Source organism: Sciurus vulgaris (assembly GCF_902686455.1).
Source record: "Sciurus vulgaris genome assembly, chromosome: 2".
Classification (NCBI taxonomy): domain Eukaryota; kingdom Metazoa; phylum Chordata; class Mammalia; order Rodentia; family Sciuridae; genus Sciurus; species Sciurus vulgaris.
This window is the reverse complement of record NC_136462.1, coordinates 155,194,279-155,217,092: the sequence shown is the minus strand read 5'-3', so window position 1 is coordinate 155,217,092 and position 22,814 is coordinate 155,194,279. Positions and strand designations below refer to the sequence as shown.

The 22,814-nt window shown below is 41.0% G+C and overlaps 1 long non-coding RNA gene across 1 annotated transcript; it reads right to left on the bottom strand.

Annotated features, from left to right (window-relative positions):
- Positions 1–944: 944 nt before the first annotated feature.
- LOC306653537 lies at positions 945–19,951 on the bottom strand. The gene is made up of 5 exons (XR_013761749.1): positions 19,902–19,951; positions 7,297–7,432; positions 5,168–5,562; positions 2,061–2,186; positions 945–1,263 (listed from the first exon to the last, which is right to left on the bottom strand). It is a non-coding gene; the product is annotated as an uncharacterized lncRNA (long non-coding RNA).
- Between the last annotated feature and the right edge of the window lie 2,863 nt (positions 19,952–22,814).

The window sequence follows — 22,814 nt, the reverse complement described above, 5'->3', positions numbered from 1 at the left end:
TCATCCTCCCCAGTATAGGCATAGCCACAGTGTCTGGCTCTTTCATTCTTGATTTTAGTAATTTGTGACTTGTATATTCTTTTCATTAGTCTACTTAAAGATTTGTCAAATTTTTTTTTAATCTTTTTAAAGAATCAACTGTTACCTTATTTCCTGTATTTTCACATTTTACTTAATATTTTTATGCTCAACTCCTGATTGTTTTCTTCTTTTCTTTTGATTTCGGTTTAGTTTGTCTTCTCTTTCAGTGTTCCACTCTCTAACACTGTTCATTGATTTGAGGTTTTTCTTCTTTTAAAATAGGAATTCTAAGGCTGAGGTTGTAGTTCAGTGGTAGAGCACTTGCCTAGCATGTGTGAGGCACTAGGTTTGATTCTCACCACCACATATAAATAAATTAATAAAATAAAGGTCTATCAACATCTAAAAAATATTTAAAAAATAGAAATTCTCAACTGAAACTATTTAACCACCTTTGTCTCTTTCTCATAAATTTTGGTACAACATCATTTTTATTCACCTCAAGGTATTTTCTAATTTACTTTTTGATTTCTTCCTTGACCTAATTTGTTATTTAGGAACAAGTTCTTTAATTTCCACTTACTTTTAGTTTATTTAATTGATTGTTAATTTCATTCCATTGTAGTTGGAAAACACACTTTGTATTCCATAAACCCTTTTAAATTTAATGAATCTTCTCAAATGACCTAACATGCAGTTTTTTCTGAAAAAATTACCTTTCCACATGCATTTGAGAATAATATATATTCTGCTGTTATGTGTTCAAATGTTCTGTAAAAGGTGTTGACGTTTACAACTATTTTTGTTGAATTTTCTATTATTCTCTTCCATTCTGAATTGTTATTTTATGTACTTAGGGGCTCTGTTTTTATGTGTATGTATGTTTTTGTTGTATCTTTTTTTATGACATATGCTTTTTCAGTTAAAAATATCTCTTCATTTTTGGTTATATTTTTTGTGTCTAAATGTCTATTTTGTATATTAGCATAGCCACTCTTTCTTGTGGTTGTTACTGAGAAGATATTTTTTCTGTACTTTTACTTTCATCTTATTTTTATTATTCAATGTTAAGTGTGTTGCCCTTACACAGTGTATAGTTGGACTTTTCACCCTATCATTTTATGCCTTTTGAATACAATGTACATTAAGATATATGTTGTAAATTTTGAATAAATTTACATTAAAACATCCTACCATGAAGTCAAGCGCAGTGGCACACACCTGTGATCTCAGCAGCAATCCCTGGTACCAAAAAAGAAAAAAGGAAAGAAAAAAAAAAACAACCTGCCATTGAATAGGTATATGGTAATGATAACACATCTGTACCAGAAGGATTTGATGTTCTTGCACCAACCCTCTGGCCTTCCTGTTATCGATATCTATTTGTAATCTAGTTCTCTTCATGTTTTCCCCCTCCCCATGGGAAGTTATTCTTTTTTATTGTTTGTTCTATTTAGTTATACATGACAACAGAATGCACTTTGTGACTGTACATCAGGTAAAGAGAAATGAAAAGTTGTACTCCATTTGTATACAGTGAATCAAAATGCATTCTCTTCAGGTTTTATCTAGTTCTAGGTTTTTTCCTAGTCATGGCAGATGACACATGCAGCCACATCACTATTCCCTCTCCTCTGAGATTATCAAGACAGGTTCCTGTTACATAGATCTCCTTTTATGACTTGTGTCTTTGGAGGGTTGGCACATTTCAAAGCAAGGAACTAAGAGAATTTCAAAGGATGGTTACAATAATGATATGTCTTTCTTTCTTTCTTTTTTTTGAAAGAGAACATTTTTATGTGTGTGTAATTTTCAAAGAAAATAAGGCACATTTTTATAGAAACTGAAAACATATCTGGAACAGTACTCATTTTTAAAGTCCCTTGATTACAGAAGTAAAAATTTACTAATCAAAACTTATGTTTGAAGAAAACTACTTAATAGAAGGGTGTGACTTCTTATTGAACAACTAATAAAATGTGATATAAAATTCTACATTTAAAACATGGGAAGAGAACCAATATCTTGATATACATTACCAAATTCAGTGACAGAATTCAAACTTCATCAAAAGTATCAGGATACCCTGGTACTTCATGGAAAAGTTGCAGAGAAGACAGAGAAACTCCAATTTAAAGAGTTGCGTTCAGCTATCATGCCAGCTTCTGAAAAAATCAGGAGAACAGTGGAAGTTTTGACAGTGGATGTCACCAGGGGCTTGGGAGTTCAGCTTTTAGAGCAGGTATATAATCTTTTAGAAGAGGATGATATGTCCTTTCACAGTGAAGAAATTGGTCAATGCTTGCAGAGCTCACAGCCAGGCATGGAGTGGTTTCCATGATTTTGCTCTTTTAATAGTTGATCATTGTTGAATGTTTCTCCACTAACCAATTGATTACTCCCAGTCCTGAAAATAAAATTTTTTTACTCTTAGTGCTGGTCTTTGGGTGTTTAAATAAATGTGATCACCAAAGGGGTACTTTATCCACTTTCTCCCAAACACACACCCAGTCTTAAGAAGCAGGCATATGTATGTATATATAAAACAGGATATTTTCAAAAGAAAACCCTTAGGATCCTCAGTAAGCAGGTGACCACTCATTTATGTTTCTGTAAACTCCTTTGCACTGGTATCTACCCTCAATGCCCTGCTAACTGTAATTTAAATAAAATTTATGATTCAAGTCAAGATCTTGATTGCATTTAGTTTGCTGGCGACAGAATCAATTCATTTTGGCCAGGAAAAATGATGCATTGGCTGTCAGGCTTCCCATCTCTGGGACTTCAAGGTTTCCCAGAGCCATCTCTCTGTATTTTGGAGCAGCCTGCCTTTCCCTCTTGACATTTCCCAATGAGCAGCATTACCAATCATCTCACCTGCTCTGAGGTCAGGGGCAGTATATTCTGATCTATCATCTGGGGAGAGCAAAGCAGAATTACTTTATCAACAACAAAACAGATACTTTACGAGGAAAATGGAACCAATAAGAAGAATGAGTCGGGTGCAGTGGCACACGCCTGTAATCCCAGTGGCTCTGGAGGCTGAGACAGGAGGATCATGAGTTCAAAGCCAGTCTCAGCAAACATACGAGGCACTAAGCAACTCAGTGAGACCCTGTCTCTAAATAAAATACAAATTAGGGCCGGGGATGTGGTCAAGTGCCCCTGAGTTCAATCCCCAGTACCCCCCAAAATAAAAGAAAACAAAACAAAAAAATGAAGAACGAATAAGAAGAGGTTTATAGTTTGTGGTAAAGCAAATTTTTGACATATTGATATTCTTGCATACTGCTGCTAGTCAGGATAAAAGACTTACATAAAAGTATAATAGAAAGCAGGTGTGGTGCAGGTGCATGACAACAGCGGTACCCTCAACAATTTTTAAAAGATTTGTTTTATATGGGTGACCACTCATCCAATTCTCACATAATTTGTCAACCCCAAACATTACTGATTTGAAAACAAACTTCTCTTCAGGGCTTTTATATTTCATAATGAGTTTAAACCAACAAAAGTTGATACTCTTCATAGACCTAAAACAGTTAAGTGCACTTTCTATTTTCCTTTTAGAGGCTAAGCTGCCACATTGCTCAGGCAAGCTATGAGAGTGAACATTGATGACAAATAGCTGGGGAAAAAACACTGTCACTCAAATGACAGGCCTTCCCTTTCCTTTTTTCTGTCCAGTCTGGTGTAGCAATCTACAATCCGCTGTGGATCTCACTGTCAGTGATAAACCCTAGGCTCTCCTGTCAGTTGCCTGCCTGTCAGGAAAAGATTAAGTCCACCGCATCCATCACAGGTATTGGGAGGCCTGGCTGGGACTGGGGGCCAGTCATAAAGAGTCAGTCATAAACACTAGTTACATAGGACGCCTGCTTCCTGTTGAAAACAGGTGGGGATCTGATCTCAAACATAACCTAAGCTGCTCTGTGGTGCTGATGTGTTGGTCAGTGTGCTGGACACTTTGTGCTTATTCTCTTAAGATGTCACAATGTCCAGCAAGATGTGGCATGCCCTCTATTAGGAATTAACAAGCTGGTTCCTTAAGGACAAGTTTCTGGGAAGTGGAAAGTGAGGGAACTAGACTTGAGATGAGGTCTTCTGGTACCAAAGCCTATCTGCACTTTCATTGCATTATCTGCCAAGCTGCAATCCTGGGGCCTGAATACAGGTGGCTTCACTTCATAGCCTAAGGTTTTGACCACCAGGTGTACTGTGTAAGCAAAAGTAACCAACATGGCTTTGGCACCGTAATAAAAATACAAATAACCTGAACGGAAGCAGACTTCAAACGGATCACCAAGTTTTCCTTTATTCCACAGCTAAGTCAATCAATCAGATATGGGAGGGCTCATTTTCTGGGTATGGAAATGGCCCTCGGGTTATAGATGGAGTCTGAGATTTATGGTTTACAATGAGGGAGAATTGATCATTAGAGACTGAAGATATGACATTTGGACAGTCAGGGAACTAGTTGTGCAGGTTAAAATTCTAACTCAGGAAGGCAGTTGTAAAAAGTTTGAAACTCATTGTTACTGGGAGGGATAGGAGCTCAGATCCTGAGGGATGAATACTCAAATCCTGCCCATTGCTTTTCTTCTTCCTCTGGAATTCATTGTTTCCCAGAATTTTGCTATTTACTATGCTTCTGTTCAGGACTAATTTGCAATAGGGGAAGGTCAAAATCCAGAGCTCAGCATTTCAGTAACTGTCTCCTTCCTTCAGGGCCCATTGTGTTTAAGAAGGGATGAATGTTTTCTTTTGGTGGAGATGCTGGGTATGAACCCAGGAAGGAATGAAAGTTTACTTTTTCCTTTGTGGCCCATTGTTATTGGGAAAGGATTTACAGGGATAAGTTTGATATTTGACTAATTTCTCTTCCTCCTCCTGAGCCACACTCTTTTTCCGCTTTACCGGGGGCCTCTTGTAGGAATATTATTTTCTATAGCCCTTCATACTGCACCTCCTCCCACAAGATGAAGAGATTCACCTTCCCCAAACAGGAGGTAGGGAATGAATCCCTAACAACTGGGTACAGTTACAAGGGATAGAGTCCCCAATTTAACAGAGGCCTGAACAAGACATGCAACTGTTCCACCCTCACACGAAGACCCAGCTGCTCAACATGGAAGGGACACTTTACCTTATAAGCAAACCAGGCTTCCCTATCCTGTTTCTCAAATTCACAGTTCATGGTCCACAGTAGGCCATCCGTCTTCCAGACAGCAGGATAAATGGAGGAAGGAACACAGTAGAAGTATCACAAAGACCCACAAAGACCCTAGGGTCATCAACTGTGTCTGGTAAGTCCCCACATGTTTCAGCCAGGCTGTGTCTCTTCCTTAATATCACCTGGCCACACCTACCAGCAAGGAAGGCTGGGAAATGTAGTCTTTGTTATAGATGGCCGTGTGTTGGTTAAAAGGTTAGCATCCTAAAGAAAAAGTGGAGAGTAGATATGGAGGGGGTCATCAGTTGGCTGTCCCATGACAAACTCTAGGGGACCCTTGGTTGGTGGGGGGCGGGTTCTGTCTCCACCTGCAAACAAATTACAAAGTATTATTGCTGGAGTCTCGTAAAAAAAACACATTTCTCTCCCCCACCTCATGAACAATGAAAGTGATTGTATTTATATGGCATCTAGTAAATTGCTACTTAGTCTGTGCAGTGAGTAACAGTGACTGCTTTCTGGATAACAGATGAAACAGAAATGGGATAGGGGCAGGTTTTTCAGCTGTGGGTCAAATTGTTTGGATGATAGTTTTTTTCAAGATATTGGGGGTCAATCTGGCCAGGGAACTTGTGTCAGATGGAAAATTGAGGCCTGGATTTCATGTTTGTTTTCTGGAGATAGACAAAAGGAATGGATATAAGTAGAGCATACCCAGTCAGTCACAAATTCCTTCTCTTCTCCAAAAGCAATTGCCACTATCTATTGATATTTAAGAACCCCATGGACTCCTGCATGAGGGGCCATTTGCAAGGGAAATGATGTTTTTATCAGCAGACCTATCTCTTGCCTTAAAACAAGTGAACGGGAGTACAACCCATCCCCTCCTTAGTCTTCTCTTCAGCAGTTGACTAGGCAAGAAACCCTGAGAGCCATGGTCCAGGCAGCTCTCCTAAGATTCTGCTCCTGTGGATGCTAGTGTCCTAGGAGATGCTAGTAGGCATGCTCTTTAGAGGAGAAATTATGTTCTACATCACCTTCCTGAGTGTTCACATGCCCCTGGGGTAAGATTCTCTGTTTTCTAAGAACACATCTCTTAGAACATGGTAGGCCACCTGTGTGCAAAATGTTCCTGCTTTAGTGTAAACGCCTTCATTTGCAACTATTCCAAATCCTTTGTGATGTGTTATTTATCTAAAGCAGGAAATAGGTCACAAAGAATTTGTGTTTTTGTCCAATGTGGTGAACACAGTTACCCAAGCATCCAAAGAATGGTGTATGTGCTGGCAGGTTAATTTCTGCAAGTTTAGTAAAACCGCAGATATAGATTTGCTAAGGACTTCATACATCTAGAAGCAGTGGGAGAAATTCCACAAGAAAAGCCAAAAGTCTTAGCTAATTATTTAACCTGTCCAGTGTCTCATTTTGCCAGCACAAAGTCTACCAGGAAATTCCATCTCCCATGAAGATAACTTTTATTCTAACGTTACCTCTGCTTTTCTTTACTTTCCCTGTGGCAAGTGACTTGGAGGGGTTTGCTTGGTACATACGGGGTCATCCTATGGTGCACAAATACATGAACATTAGAAGACATGGCTCAAGGGTCAACCCAGAGGCAATTTGAGATACTTGCTGTAAATAACAGGGCTGCAGGTAGGCAGCAATTTGCTTTCAGTAGACTAGGATTTGGAGAAGAATGTCATCCAATGACACCACTCTGCTTCTGGTTCTGAGAATACTGAAGTCGGGTACAGGGAGTGGGTTAAAAGGGTTAAATCCTGAACTCTGAACATTTGATCACCTTTTATCTCAGCAGCATCCTTGCAAGGTTTCAAATAGCAATGAAATTACATGGAGAACAGTTCTGCTGAATACACATTTATTTTCTCTTCAACTGGTTGGGTCTTAGAGAAAACTTTCTGCTGATCCAGAGGTAGGGCCAGGGCATGGAGCCAACAGATCTACTGTTCTCCTTGTCCCTGTCCACCCTAAACTATAGTATTCTGTACCCTTCTGTTCTCCTATTAGAAAAGATCTAACCAGGGACAAGAAGCTCTTTTCTCACACACTGAGGGACTCTGTTAACATGCAGAAATTCTTACCAGGCTCCAGGTGTGCCCAGCACAGCAATAAAGCCACCCTGCTGAGGAATTCTTTCTGCAGATCAAGCCAAGTCCAGCTATGCTTGAAGTTCCTGCATTTCAGAACAGACTCTGAGCCTCAGATGAGTTCTTTTTCCTAAAGGCCAAAAGAAATGTAGGATTTTCACTTTGCTCCAGTGGTCTGTAGAAGTGATGGAGATGTAAACACTTCTGTTTTCAATAATGACTAATTTTAGGATACCCCAAGACAGCACAATCTATGCTGAAATTCTGGAGTACCACCATTGCACCTTAATGAATAACATCCCAGTTAAGCTTTTTCCTCCTCTATTTTATTCTTATGAAAAAATACCCCCTTTTGTATGGCTTTCTTCAGTAGCTAATGTAAGCTTATATTTTAAAAAACTAGGGAATTTGAATATTTTGTCCTGTTTCTCATACTTTAGGCCGTGTTTCAGGCTTTGTGATGAGGTGGCCCATGAATGAATATTACCGATGGCTCTGAGTCCTGAGGGACAGCCATTCTGAAAGTCTCCTTCCCAGGGATCTATCTGCCTTGTTATTAATAAAGATGCGAACAGAAATTTTTTAATTATTCAAGCGGATTGTCCGGTTGGAGAAATCAGGTTTATTAGGAAGACAGATGCTTCTTCTAGAAGGAAGCCCAGGAAGCACACCACTACCTAAGATATGCGAATCTGCTCCCTCTAGTCTCTGGGCCTGAGTCAACCTGAGTCTGTCCACCACCCTTCATTGAAATCTTAGTACAATGATTTGACTCAAAATTCTGATTTCTTCCTAGGTCCAGCTGCTCCCTATGCACTTGTATCTATAGCAGGATCACCTCACAAAACACCCCCAGATCCAATAGCCGTGTCCCTCCTCCCTCATCCAGGACTATTCTTCATCAGAGGCTGCTTCAGCCCAACCTGAGTCAGGAAGCCCCAGTCTACCATGTCAGGGCATTCTGACCCTCCACATCAGGGCTCTCAGCTCACCCATATCAGGACACCTAAGCCCATCATGTCAGGACATCCTAGCCCACTCATGTCAGGGCTATCAGCCCACCATGTCAGGGATATCATCCTACTCATGTCAGGACATCTAAGCCCACCATATCAGGGTGTGGGCCCCTTCTCCTGGAAGGAGGCCTATGTGACATTCTGTTGGGAGACAGACACACCCCCCTCTCTGGTGCTCTGTGAACAGGATGTTCTTCTGTGGTCTGTAAAACAGTTCTTCTGTGGTCTGTGAGTCTGTCACCTTCTGTGTTCACAGAATTGTTTTTTAATCTGCCAAATAGGCTAGTAACTGCTTATGCATGCTTGACCTTTAAGATTTATGGCTAGCTTAACTGCAAGCATATAAAAGACAGTGTTATACACAGTAAAGACAGAAGCAGCTTCCTCTGTGACAAGTATTCCGTTGGTCCTGAATAAAGCTCTTCTCCTCAGACCTCAGTGCTGAGTTCCTTTTCCATACTTTGCCTCAGGGGTTGGCACTTGTATAGTGTAGCCCACTGATCCTCGTCATAGTTGCAGCCGCGTGCAAAATCAGGGCAACTCAGCCCACCATGTGAGGGCTCTCATCCCACTTAGATCAGGACACCCAAGCCTACTATGCCAGAGTTCTCAGCCCTTCTTGTTTTGGGGCTCCCAGCTCAATTTCTTAGCATCCCTAAACCCACTGCCCACTTCCTTACGGACATGATGGGTTTGCTGCTTTTCTAGAATAAAAAGAGATTAGTTTCAGATCAGTTCCTCTGATGCTTGAAACTGGCTCACAAACCCTAGATAACCTGTAGAATGCATGGCCAGAAGGTGCTGCTGAATTCACACCAAATTTCATCAGAAGTCACTTTAGACTGTGCAAAATATGAGCAGATCTGGTAAATCAGCCACACTTGTAATAAATAACAAACTCCATGACAGTCCTTTAGTACTGGTCCTTCTGATTGGTAAAAACAAGTTGTGAAGAGCCTTTTCATTCAGCAGTTCTCCTCCTTTAAAAACAAGAAGCTTGAAGGCAGAGATCAGTTGTCACAGGCGAGAATAACAAGTCCTTCATGCAGATGGGAAATGACAATCTTGAAGGAGTGGATAGTTGATATTCAAGCTCCATCTTTATTTTCTCTGACTAATGGGGCTCATTGCCGTTGTTCTCACACAGAGGCCCCAGCTATTAGTTAATGGTGAGCTGTAAAACACTCTGCAAATATGCAGTGCTAAGTAAGATGAGGAAAATCAATATTTGTTCCAACTACACTTTTTTTTAGCTCTGCATAATATAAGTGATTTTAATTTCAAAAACTCATGACTTTGAGAGGAGAATAACCAAAGACTACACACTTGCTGATTTTGGACATCAATACAGAGAGTAGATGAGTAGCTTTTGAATCTCAAATTATTTTAATATGAGTCAGTCCTTTTCTTCCTTTAATGTGTCTAGAATTAATGCCACAGGACAGACAAATGGGAAACCCTAGGCCCACTATAATAAAAGCAGAAGCAAACTGAAGCCAGAAAATGGATGAGTTACGCAGCTGATATGGGTTTCAAGAAAGCTTTGAGTCCTCACTTCTGGTTGATTTATCACCTGTGGTGATAAAAGTGTGAGGTCAAGCTGCCCAGCCCATTAGGGCCCCAAGTTAAAGTGGAAAAACCAAGAACAAGACCACGGACAAGACTGTGACCAAAGACTGTAAAAACTGGAAAGAGTAGAGAAAGAAGCCAAGAATATCTAGAAAATTTTCAAATATTGAAGGCAGCAGAGTACCCCTGAGCCCCAGACTGTATGGTTACATTAAGCTTCCTGCTGTCTGTGCTGGGACTTGAAACTGCTGCCTGGTCCTGACCTCACTCTCTGACAGACGCTCATCCCTCAAGCTGCACAAGGGCGCTGCCACTTCTTGACATCTGTATGGACTCAGCCTGGAGGGACTTGAGCACTCTGTTTCTAATGAAAATCAATCACGAGAAAGATAAAACCATTAGATGAGCAAAGAATAGATTTCACAGGACTAAGAAAATCTGTTGACAGCCATGAGCTTAAGGATTTAGTTAAGTCAGAACACAATAGCCTCCAAGTTCTAGTGAAAGTGCTCTTTTAAGTCCTTGGGAGCTGAGCTCCCAAGGGTTTGGTGCTGCCCTCCAAGATGAGAGGATGTCCTTGGCAACCTAACATGTCTTCTCCACAGATTATATTTCTTGTAGACTGAAAGTCAGAAAAAGTCAGAAAATCTTCCAGAAATCTCAGAGTTAAAAAGATAAACAAAGACAGAAGAGTAAGGAGGTAGAAAAATGTGGTTAAAAACAGTATTGTGACAGCCCAGAGCAGAATTTGGTGATTGCTTTTCCCTTCAGAGTTCAACTGTATCATCTAGTCTTACCAAGAAACCATTCCAACAGCACGTGTTGGGGGTTATGCTGTTTAAACCATGTGACAGAAGCTAGTAGAACTGTCCTCAGGGAACGCATGGTCTATGGGTGGAGATACAAGAAGGACTTTGAGCAAGGCATTTTTACAAATACAAACAGCCCCCATGAATCCTGAGTGCTGCTTGAGCTAAGTTTTGAAGTAGGGACAGAATTTTAGCAAACAGAGAGGAGAAAGGAGATGCTATCCAACAAGAATAGTGTGAACACATCTTGGGTAAAACAGTGCTTTCCTCTTTCCCTTGATCCATAAACTAACATCTAATTCTCAGAAGCTCTGCACTGTTGACTTCTCTCCACCTTTTGCGGGGCTTGTTATGGAATGAGGAAGAACCTCCCTGTCCAGCTTTGGGTTCAGAATCTTTCTCTTACAGGGATCATGTCTATCTCCTAGACAAAATAGGAGGGTAACTCTTTTAAAAAAAGAGGAAAAAGCCCCAATGCTAGGATGGGTCTAAGATGATGTCAAATAACCTATAAATATTGTGAGAAACTGTGGATCAGGGCTCAGAATTTGGAGTTTTTGTTTTCCTCTATGTCCGCCAGCGTAAAATAAAGTTTTCCTCCTCTGGGAGTGTTGCTTGCTGCTTCTTGACCAGTCTGTTTCCTGCAACACTAGCACTCTCTTTGTTTCATGAGGTTTAGGACAACTCATGTTCTCTATGCAACTGGAATATTGAAGGATGTTCTTAACCCTAGCTGAGTCTGGTGGGAACTTCCTGTTATCTCAGAATTTGGAGGTAGAAGGGAACCTTAAGTGGCACAATCCCCCCAACTATCCTGCTGTCTCTCCATGTTGGAAAGGTGAGGGGGACACAAGCCCTGGAAAGCTTTTTTTTTTTTTTTTTTTTTTTTTTAAATAAGTATCTGACAAATCCAGTGTGGGTCTCAACTTCTTGCATAAAGTTTAATTTTTTTCCCATTTAAAGGGGGGTTTGGGATGGACTGGAAGTATGACTCAGTGGTAGAGCACTCGTCTATCACACATGAGGCACCAGGTTCTGTAAGCAAAAATAACCAACCTGGTTTCAGCATCTGACAAAAGCAGACCCCAAGCTAATCAGCAAGCTTTCCTTTGTGCTACAGCAGAGTCAATCAATCAGACATGAGAGGACTTATTTTCTAGATACAGAAATGGCCTGCAGGTTACAGAAGAAGTCTGAGTTTTATAGTTTAAAATGAGGGTAAATTAATCATCAGAAACTGCAGACATGCCATTGGGACAGTCAGGGAACAAATTATGCAAGTTAAAATTTTAACTCAGGAAGGCAGTTGTAAAAAGTTTGAAATTCATTGTTATCAGAAAAGATAGGAGCTCAGATCCCTAGAGGTGAATACTCAAATCCCGATCATTGCCTTTCTTCTTCCTCTGGGATTCATTGTTTCCCAGAGCGTCACTATTTTCTTTTCTCCTTCCAGGACTCATTGGCAATGGGAAAAGGTATAAATCCAGAGCCCAGCTTTTCAGAATCTGCCTTCTCCCTTCAAGGCCTTTTATTCCTGAAAAAGGATTTACTGGGAGAGGTTTGATGTTTGACTAATTTCCCTCCCTCCTCCCGAGCCACACTGTCTTTACATTTTTTTCGGGAGAGCTATCTCGTAGGAATATTTTTTCCATAATGCTTCAGGTTTGATCCTCAGCACCAGCACATATAAATAAATAAATAAAATAAAGGTCTAAAAATATTTTTAAAAAATAAATAAAAGGGGTTTGGAAGAAGTTAGTTGTTTCATAAGACAAAGCTCATGTTGGTATAGAGATACACTCAGGGAGAACTTCAGGTCATCAGACACAGAGAACTCAACCTATCAAGAATCCAGGCACAACTATGGACAGTGGGTCAAAGGTATGACTCTGCAGATGATGAGCCCTGGGGTCAGAGAGGACCCAACAGTGAAGCAGATTTAATGCACTTGTGGAGATTAGAAATAAAAGCAACAAATAAATTTATAGATGCACCATGTTGTAAGAGAACTGCTTTTTGAATTTAAATCAGATAATGTCCACTTCCTGTTTAAAACCCTCCGGTGGGCATTCACATCAATCAGGATTCTGTCTAAACACTGTGTCTCCTACAGGAAACACCTTTCCATCACATTGCCTTAACCCATCCCTCTCACCTCCCTTCCCTCACTCATAGCTTCCGCCCCTCTGGATATCTTGCAGCAGTACTGTGAGGCCAAGATCATTACGGATCTCACGTCTGCAGAATGCGTTCTTCTCATGGGCAGCTGGGTCAGTCTTGCTATCGTGCCACTTGGCACACACTGCACATGGCCAGACTCAGCATGTCTCCTGGGTGGAGAATGGAACTCTGGCTTCCTCTGGAGCCCCTTGTGAGTGAAGGTGCCTGTGGAACCTAGTTTCCAAGTGCAGGTTTGATAGAAAAGCAGACCTGCGGATAGCATTTTGCTGACTATAGGGTGACAGGACATGAAAGAAGGTCCTGGCAGTCTTATGATAAAAAGACGAGCATTCTTCTAGAGATTCATGTCAGGAGCTCCACTCCAAGTTGGGGGGAACACAAGTCAGTGCCTAGAAGTCTTGATGTTTCTGAAGGTGAACTAAGAAGGGCTCCTAAGAATGTGTTGGGGGTGAGGGAGATGTAAAAGGGTGTAGGCAGCCAGGGTGAGATGGCAACTAAGGAGTCAGGGGTAGGGCCAAAGGAGCATGGAGAGGGTCTTCTAATAAGGTTGACTTCCTGGTTGACAAAAGTGCTTATGAACACAAGTGGGTACCCAATCAGACACTTTGGTACCTGTGCTTCTAAGCGGGGAATCCAATAGAGAAACTAAAACAGATGTGTGAACAGAGGGAGCACCAATCAATAATAGTGAAGAGAGCGTGGACAGCAGAGGAGATAAAGGAGGAAATTCAAGAGACCATAAAAAGAACATGCCAAAACTGCCCCACCGGCTTCCCTGCTCTAGGACTCCTCTTCAGATAAGTCTGTCTCTGTCGCTTTTATAATAAACCTGCTGCTTGCTTGCTATCTGTGTATCTTGTTCTTCAATTCTTTGCTGAATGGAAATAATGAACCCAGCACCCCTAGAAGGTAACTGGAGGACAAGGAGGAGGGAAACTGGCCACTTCCCTTATCTCTAATTTTGGGTGGGAATCAAAGCACAAAGACCTTGGTTGTGAAGTCATATTCAGAAAACATCTGAAGAAACCAGTTGGTCTGCAGTCTGTCCTGTACATATTCCTCCAGCTTACAGGTGCTACCCAGCATTCTGTCCCACTGAGGAGTGCATGAGTCATAAAATGTCCAAACCCTCTCCAGTAAGTCTTCCAGGTTCTTTCTTTGGAATCTTTAGAATCAGAAAGTAGTGTGCTGGGGCCTTTGCAGCACTGGTGTTGAACAACCACCTAACTCCTTTCTGACCATGGGTTCTTCAGGGACCTACAACTGGAGGATGAGGCTAGGGTGTGGTCTGCCTGCTCAATCCACGTGAAGGCACTCAGGACTCTTGCCACCCATGACTGTGCAGCACTTCCTCTCCATGTGGCTGACAGATTTTGCATTGCTGACAGATGCTAGAGGGAAAAGAGAGGAGGGAAAATATCCACCACAAGGAAATCTTAAATTTAAATTTAAATGTGGAAACATTTGAATCCCTCTAGGAACTGAGACTTCAAAATTGAAGCTCCGAGGTACATCTTTGGGATAATACCTTTCACAGTTTTAGAAAAATGTAAGTGCTTGAAAGCATTAAAACAAGGCAATTTTTATAGAGGAATGAACTTATGGTAAATCCATGATTAACAGATTTCTCAAAAGTCTGAGAGTGACCAGCCTGGAGGAAGAAATGGGCTTGGGGAATAAGTCTGATCATGGGGCTTATTGATTTACAGCTAGTCTCTTTTTCCTTCCCTTGTGTCTTCCTTCTACCTATCCCTATTCCTTTCCTCTAACGTCTATACAGGCCACTGATATTTGAACTGGATTAAACAGTGTCTGCTTCTCTGGCCTTGATAAAGTGGCATGTTTAAGACCTGAGCTCCTTCCTAAGTCTTTCGGCCCAAGAACTGCAGGACTGAGTGAGAGTCAGTCTGTATGGGCAGTATGGGCTGTCATGCATGGTCCACCTGCTATTAATATGACCCTCACCTGCCTTAAATTGAGCCCCTTTGCCCTCTGGGGAAAGAAAGGAGAAAACAATAGCTTCTCTGTGAAGTCAGTAATTCTTAGCCACCCACTATTGTGATGGTTCAGCTCACCAGAGATAATAGTCCCACAGGGTAGGGCAAGTGCTGCCACCTCCTCCTGAATAACATGAAGTTCTGTCCTATTTCTATTCCTGGGGATGGATGGGCAAGGTGACCACAGCAAGACAGATTTCCTAGGCAACTGCTATTAGTCATTGAGAAAAATCCAGTGATCTGTCAGAGAAATCAGGTTTCCTGTTTTGGGGAAATTCTTCCTTCACAGCACTCTGGAGTCTCAACTGATCCCCACCCAGGCTTACTTCAGGGCAGGCCAAGGCACCTCTTCCCTAAACCATCTTCTGAAGGTCCAAAGAGCCAGGTAGGAGCAATTTACACAGGGATCTTGGGACAAAAATTTAGCTTCTTTGTTTTATTTGCCCATTATATACTGTGACATAAGCTGCAACGGGTTATAGCGGAGGGGAAAAAAGTTTGCTAATACCTACTATTGGCATAAGATCTGCTATTTTGCTGCCGCCATTATTCTCCCTCCCCCATACCACTTTACAACTCAGATTGTTAGCCCACAAATTTCCTAGATTGTTAGCCTGGGAACCTCTTCACCAGTCATTGGTCCATTGTTATTAGCCCACGAAATTCCACTACTTAAGAATAGCTCCCCCACCATTCTCTCCTTGCTTTCACTCTCTCTCTCTTTCTCCCTCGCTCTTGCTCTTATGTGCTGTCTCTCTCTCTCTCTCTCTCTCTCTCTCTCTCTCTCACCCTGCAGGGAGACACTCTGCCTGTCCACTTAATAAAATATCTTGTGTGAGTTCCCGCATCCGGAGTGGTGTCTGGGTGCTTCCACCTACAGCAACACCTACCACACTACAAGAAGTGTGCTATAGGACACTTACATCCTAAGTCCCTTCCTGAAGTAAGGGGAAATAAACAGCAGAATGAAGGGAAGGACTCAAAACCAAATCTCGGATTCCAAAGGCCCACTTGGATCCTCAGTTTGGAGATAAGTCAAACTCACTGTACTATTGTTGCTGAAAGTTCTGTCCTTGTCCCCGATGCCAATCCAAAAACAAGGGCATGGTTTTGAGAAAAAGGTAAAAGAAGGCTTATTGCTTTGCTAGCAAATGAGAAACACAGGGGACTTCTGTCCCAAAGGCTGTGATTCTGCCTATCAGCAGGAACAGGGTCCTTTTAAAGAGGTGACTCAAAGGCTACATTCCACCTGTTCTCTGTCTGGTGTTGTAATTCACTCATTAATTTGGGAAATAGTCATTTCTGAGATCTTCTGGTGCCATCCCCAAAGTCTGGATTACTTCATTCCTATGGTGGGTGTGTACCCAGGGACAGATAACTCTGCCTAGAATGGGGAAGAAAGGTAATCCCCTGAGATTAGGGACAGGGAGAGATTAGGGAGGATCCAGGAGAGAGGAAGAGAAAGAAACATGTCCATTTAAAAAATAAGTTGCAGTGGCAGAGCAGCAAGGGTTATATTCAAAGCATAATGTGTACCACTGTTATACTATTAAGATGGTAGGGATGTGGATTGTGTATGTGTATGTGAGCACAGGTGTGTGTGTGTAAGAGAGAGAGAGAGAGAGAAAGAGAGATTGACAGAGACAGACAAAGATAGAGGGGGAAAGAAGAGAAGGGAATAGACAGAGGGAAAAGAGAAGTAAGTTGCCCTTTGTAATGTACAAAGCTGCTCTCCCCGCCCTTTCTGGTGCAGCCATTTTCCCTGCCTCCCAACTACTGTCAGTCTGTGAACATCCTAGCTAGCTCTTGGTTCATCAGTCAGCTTGCAAGTATCCTTCCCCGTTATTGGTCCCCTGTTAGCCTGATGGAATTCAACTGCTTCACGATAGCTACCCCGCCATCTTTTCTCATGCTTCTCTCTCTCCTACTCACTTTCTCTATCCTCCTCGCTTTTCCACTCTCTCTAGCGCATGCCCTTTCTCATTCCCTTTCTTTTCCTCTCATTTTCTCTCTTACCCTGAAAGGAGACACTTTGTTTGCTTAATAAACTCCCTTATGTGATTTCCCATGTCCGGCATGGTTTTCGTGGGATCCCTTATACTGAGAGCTTGAACCCTTCTCTTCTTGAACCCTCCTTTACATCTGAGACTGAGGAGTGACACCAGCAAGATGGCAGGATAGGAAGCTCCAGGCCCTTGACTCCATCGAAAAAAAATAAATAAATAAAACAAATAGAGACAGGCTAAATGAGCCTTAAAGGAACTCCAGAAAAGAGTAAGGAGGTCACAGGAACCAAGCCCATTTAAAAAGTAAACACTTTCAAAAGCATAGGAAATGTGGCACCCTCACTCTTCAACCTCCTTGGCCTGTGGAGTCTTGGTCTGAAGGAAGTGGAAGTCCAGTTCCTAATTTCTTCCTCCTAACACTAAGGAGAGGAGCAGGTCTTATTTGAAGTGGCCTTACCTGTCTGGGAGTGCTGGAAGAATTAGTTTCTGTTTTGCTCAACTCAGAGCTCAGAATGGGAGAAGCAGTTTCACTCAGATTTCAGGTAGGAAATAGCTGTAAAAAGCAGCAGGAATTGTTCTTAAAAGCTGCAGGGAAGCTATAGAGAGTTCAGATGCCTGGGGCAACAGATTACAAGTGGAGGCATACAACAGACCATCTAAGGCCTTGAGAAGCAGCAGGGTGAGACTTTGGGGGAGTTAAGACATTTAAAAGGAGCCATGTATACTGGAAAATTGTGAAAGCCACAAGCAGGCTGAGAAGACACATGCTCAGGAAAGACCTGAGAAGACCTTTAGCTATTCCTTGGGCTGTCTCCAAAGCTTAGAACATGCCCTACTAATTAATGAAAATTTTTTCCAGTACATATCCAGCAGGCAAATACTTGGAGAAGTGGCAATTTTTAAAATCTCCTGTTCTCAACAATAACAACAAACCCTCCCCCAAATACAAATCATTCAAGAAGTAAAATAAGAGGCAGAATTTGTCCCTGAAGAAAAATGCAAACTGTAAGCAAAAGAGAGCAGATGTGACTACATTAACATCAAACAAAAATACATTTTATACAAAAAAAAAAAAAAAAAAAACCTGTTACAAGAGACCAAGAAGGACATTGATACCACCCTTTACTGGTGACAAGTTCTGCTTCCTCAGGTGTTGAAGCTTGAAAATCAGAGAAGCACACCAAGGCAAGCATATTAAGCAGGTTTTATTTAAAGGTAATAATACAGACCTCTCGGGAGGGAGAAAGGGGCCATGGCTGATGTTCTAAAATCCCCAGAAGTGAGCACACCCTACATGTTTTATAGGTTAAGGTCTCTTTTGTTCTCCAGCTCTCTCCCCTCTTATCTCTCCTTTCTGCCTATGTGACTAGGCCCAGTTTTGCAGGTGAGAAGCAAAAAGTGAGAAGTGAATGGGCAGGTGGAGGGCCAAAGTGATTCATGCAGGTAAGGGCCCAGGGGGCATTAATTAGCAGCTCCTTGCCTGTTGTCTCTGACAAAGCAGGTAAATTTGGTAATCAATGGGCTCCAGAGATCTTGACATTCCATTCTCCCAGGGGCAATCTCCAACTTCCAGAGGCAGATGGCTTCATGGCTTCATTTCCTTGATGTGACCAGATCCCCTATTTCTACACTAACTGCCTGTCCCCATTTCTGACTTCAGTATTGTATACTGATGAATTCCTCAAGAAGCTATGCTGGGGCTGGGATGTAGATCAGTGGTAGAATGCTTACCCAACATGTGCAAGTTCTTGTGTTCAATCCCCATTATCACAATTTTTAAAAAGCTATGGCATTTATAAACTCATGTACTCCAAACATTAGACTTCTGAAACATATTATGCAAGCTAATGACAGAATGGAAAAAAGACAGTTCTACAATAATAGCAGAGATTTCAGCATTCCTTTTGTGAGAAACACGCTCACCTGTCCAAGACCAAAGAAAGAAAGAAGGTACAGGAAATGCAAGGCTTTACTTGAATGATGATCCTGCAGGATCAAGTACCTGGTGGTCAGGGACACACAGATTGGGCATAACTAGCATATTATTCCCTAGAGGGCAAGGTCCCTCCCCTGGTTCCTTATTGACTGAGTACTGTGGGGTGTACAGAGTCTTCCAGAACATTGCCTAGGTTTTTCTGTCTCCTATTGGGTCATTTAAAGAAATATACTGTTAGTTGTATCTGAAAGCACCCAAAAACCACCCCAGATGCGGGAACTCGCCCAAGAGATTTTATTAAGCGGACAGGCACAGTATCTCCCTGCAGGATGACAGAGAGAGAGAGAGAGAGAGAGAATATGAAGGGGGAGCTATTAAGTAGGTAGGCTAATAACAACAAACCAATGGCTGGCAAGGAGATTCGTGGGCTAGCAATTTGGGTTGTAAAGTGGTGTGGGGGAGGAAGAATAATGGTGGCAGCAAACTAGCAGATCTGATGCCAATAGTATCCACCTTCCATTCTCTAGTGGCGGGAAAGTCCCTTTGGATTGAGTGCCTTTTGGAACACATAGTGTATCTCTTTTGGTCAGGAGAAGCCCCTTCTTTCTCACCTTTTATTTGGCAAGAGGCTGTGAATTTTTACACTCTGGTGTTAACCGATTGTAACTTTTCATTCTACTCTCCCCTTCAGCTGCCTTTCTTACCTCCCAAATAATTTTATATTTAATAATAAATACTATATTTTTTTAAATGGACCTTAAGGCTTTGTATTTCTCATGCTTTCAATAATGGGTAGAACAACTAGACAGAAGATAAATAAGGAAGAAGAGGGTTTGAATAACAGTACAGATTACCTGGATCTAACAGAAATATTCAAAACACGACCCAACATAAGCAGAATATACATTTGTCTCAAAACAACATGAATCATTCTACAGAACAGAACACAGACCACAAAACAAGGTTTAATGCATTATAAAAGACTGAATCATATAAAACATCTTTCCAGACAATGATGTAATGAAATGAGAAATCAATTACAGAAGGAAAATTTATGAAGAGATGTACAGAAAATTACAACTTACCAAATGAGAAATCCATAAGCAGCAACCCTCATGGAAACAATGGGAGTAGGAATATGTAAATTGTAATTGGTAGATTGCTGAAGTCTGAGAGGGGAAAATTCCAAAGGGATCCAGTCCCTGGGGGGAATCGGCTCCTCCTATGGTTAGAATGTCTCCTCTCCAAAATTTAGGCACTGCCAACGTGGTAGTACTAAGAGATGATGAGGCCATGAGGGGTCCTCCCTCATGAATGGGACAAAGGTCCTTACAAAAGAGCTTTCATACATTGTTAGTTTCTTCTGCCCTTCTGCCTTGTGCTGGGTGAGCACACAGGATTCCTGCCCTCTGGAGGACACACCATTCAAGGCGCCGCCTTGAAAGCAAATTCTTGATCCTCACTAACCTATCAGCTCTTGAAGTTACCAGGCTTCAGAACTGTGAGAAATGTTTCTGTTCTTTATAAATAACCCCGTCTCCAGTATTCTGTTATAGTGACACAGACAGATTAAGACACTACCAAATTGTGAACTTTACCTTCTGGAGACCAGTCAGATTCATAGAGAGAATATTGGAGAAAAATAACCTCATGCTTCTGGTAGGAAAAGGAGAATAATTATTTCCAACTATATTAGAGCATTTTATTTTCTTAGCATGATCTGCCCTCAGTTGAAACTATTTAATCAAAGCATAATCCGCTGGGACATTATCAGAGCCTAACTCACCTGGGAGAAGGGAAATAATCAACCACCTAAACTGCTCCACCTAATGGTGGGAGAGAGACTGAGCATCACATATGAAGTCTCACCACAGGGTACTGATTTACTGAGAGACAGAGTCATCTAATCATAGGACTATAGGCTATTTTCCTTCTCCCAACATTTTACTATCTTGAAGGACATGTTTACAGCGGTGCCTTACAGCCAAATATTCCATTTCTGGCTAACATGAAAAGATAACTAGGCATATTAAAAGGTAAAAAACACAGTTTTAAGAGACAGAGCATGCATCAAATAAAAAAGATGCATATAAAAAAGATGGCGTGGGGATGTTGTCATCATCAGACTCAATTTAAAACAACTCTAATATGCTAAGGGCTCTAGTACACATAATAGATGTCATGAAAGAAGAGATGGGCAGTAGGAGCAGAGAAATGAACTTTTTATAAGGAATCAGAAAGAGATGATAGGGATAAAAATCACTTGAACAGAAATGTAAGATGTCTTTAATGGACTTTTTAGTAGACTAGACAAAGTTGAGAATGGAATCTCTGAGCTTAAGGATAATGCAATAGAAACCTCCCAAAATGAAAAAGAATGAGAAAAAAGACTGAAGAAACACCCCATAGAATTGGATAGTTAAGAATCATGGGACACCTACGAAAGGTGTGACAAACTTCTAATGGGAACACAAAAAGGAGGAGAGGGAGAGAAAAGAAGAAATATTTGAATTAATAATGACTAATAATATCCCAAAATTAATAATCTGGCATTGAACCATAGATCCAGGGAGCTCAGAGAAGACCAAGAAGGGTGAATGACAGGAAAACTATGCCTAGACATCTAATTTTCACAACACACACACACACACACACACACATACACACACAAATCAATTTAATCAACAGATTAAGAAAACTGTTCTGAGAAAAGGAAAAAAGAAATTAGCTACAGAGAAGTAAAGGTAAGAATGACATCTGACTTCTCCTGAGATTCCTCTCAAGCAAGGAGAGAATGGATTTAAATATTTAGTGTTGCAAGAGAAAAAATATAGAGCAATCTAAAACTTTGTACCCATAAAATGGTTTTGCAAAATTGAAGACATGGAAAAGGTTCTCTCAGCCAAAATAAATAAATAAATAAATAAATAAATAAATAAATAAATAAATAAATAAATATCAGAGGAATATGCCCCCACCCCCAGTGGACCTCCCTTGTAAAAAAGTTTTTTAGACAGAAGGAAAATGACATAGGTCAGTGTTATGGTTCAGATATGAGGTGTCACCAAATAGCTCATGTGTGAGATAATACAAGAATATTCAGGGGTGCAATGATGGAGTTATAATCAGTGGATTAATCCACGGATGTGGATTAACTGAGTGGTAACCGTAGGCAAGATGGGAGTGGCTGGATGATAGGTCACTGGGGGTGTGCCTTTGGGGCTTATATTTTTTTCCTGGTGAGCAGAGCTCTCTTTGCTTCCTAATTGCCATGTCCTGAGCTACTTGCTTCTGTCACACCTTTCCTCCCTGATGTTCTATCTCACCTCTGTCCCAGAGCTGTGGAGTGAACTGATCATTAACTGAACCTCTGAAATTGTGAGCCAAAAGTAAACTTTCCCTCCTCTGCATTGTTCTTATCAGGTCTTTTGGTCATAGCAACAAACAAACAAACAAAAAAAAAAACTGACAAAAGCATTCAGTAACTCAGATCTATTCAAAGGAATAGCATTAGAGAAGGAATATGTTAGTATTTAATGTTAATGTTAATATAAATATATTTAATTTTATGTATTGATATATTCAATTATAATTGTTCAAACACCAACAAGGCATTTTATCATATACATATGTATGCCTATTTGCTTACAAATGTCCAGGAGAAATGAATGACTAGAAGGATGAAAGGGAAGGGGAGGGATAATTTTGTTATTATAAGGCTCACACTGACTGTGAAGTGCTATAGTGTTATTTGAAAACAGTCTTGGGTTCATTGTAAATTGAAAACTCCAGGGCAACCACTAGAAAAGGTAACAAAAATCAATACAACTGTTATGCTAAGAAAGGAGAAAAAGTGGAAAATTCTCAGTTAAAACCATGAAAGAAAGGGAAAAACATAGGAAATAAAATCAGAAGGAAAAAAAAAAAAAAAAAAGGCATGACAACAAAGAGAAAATAGTAACAAAAATAGTTAATTCCACTACATCAGTAATCACCTT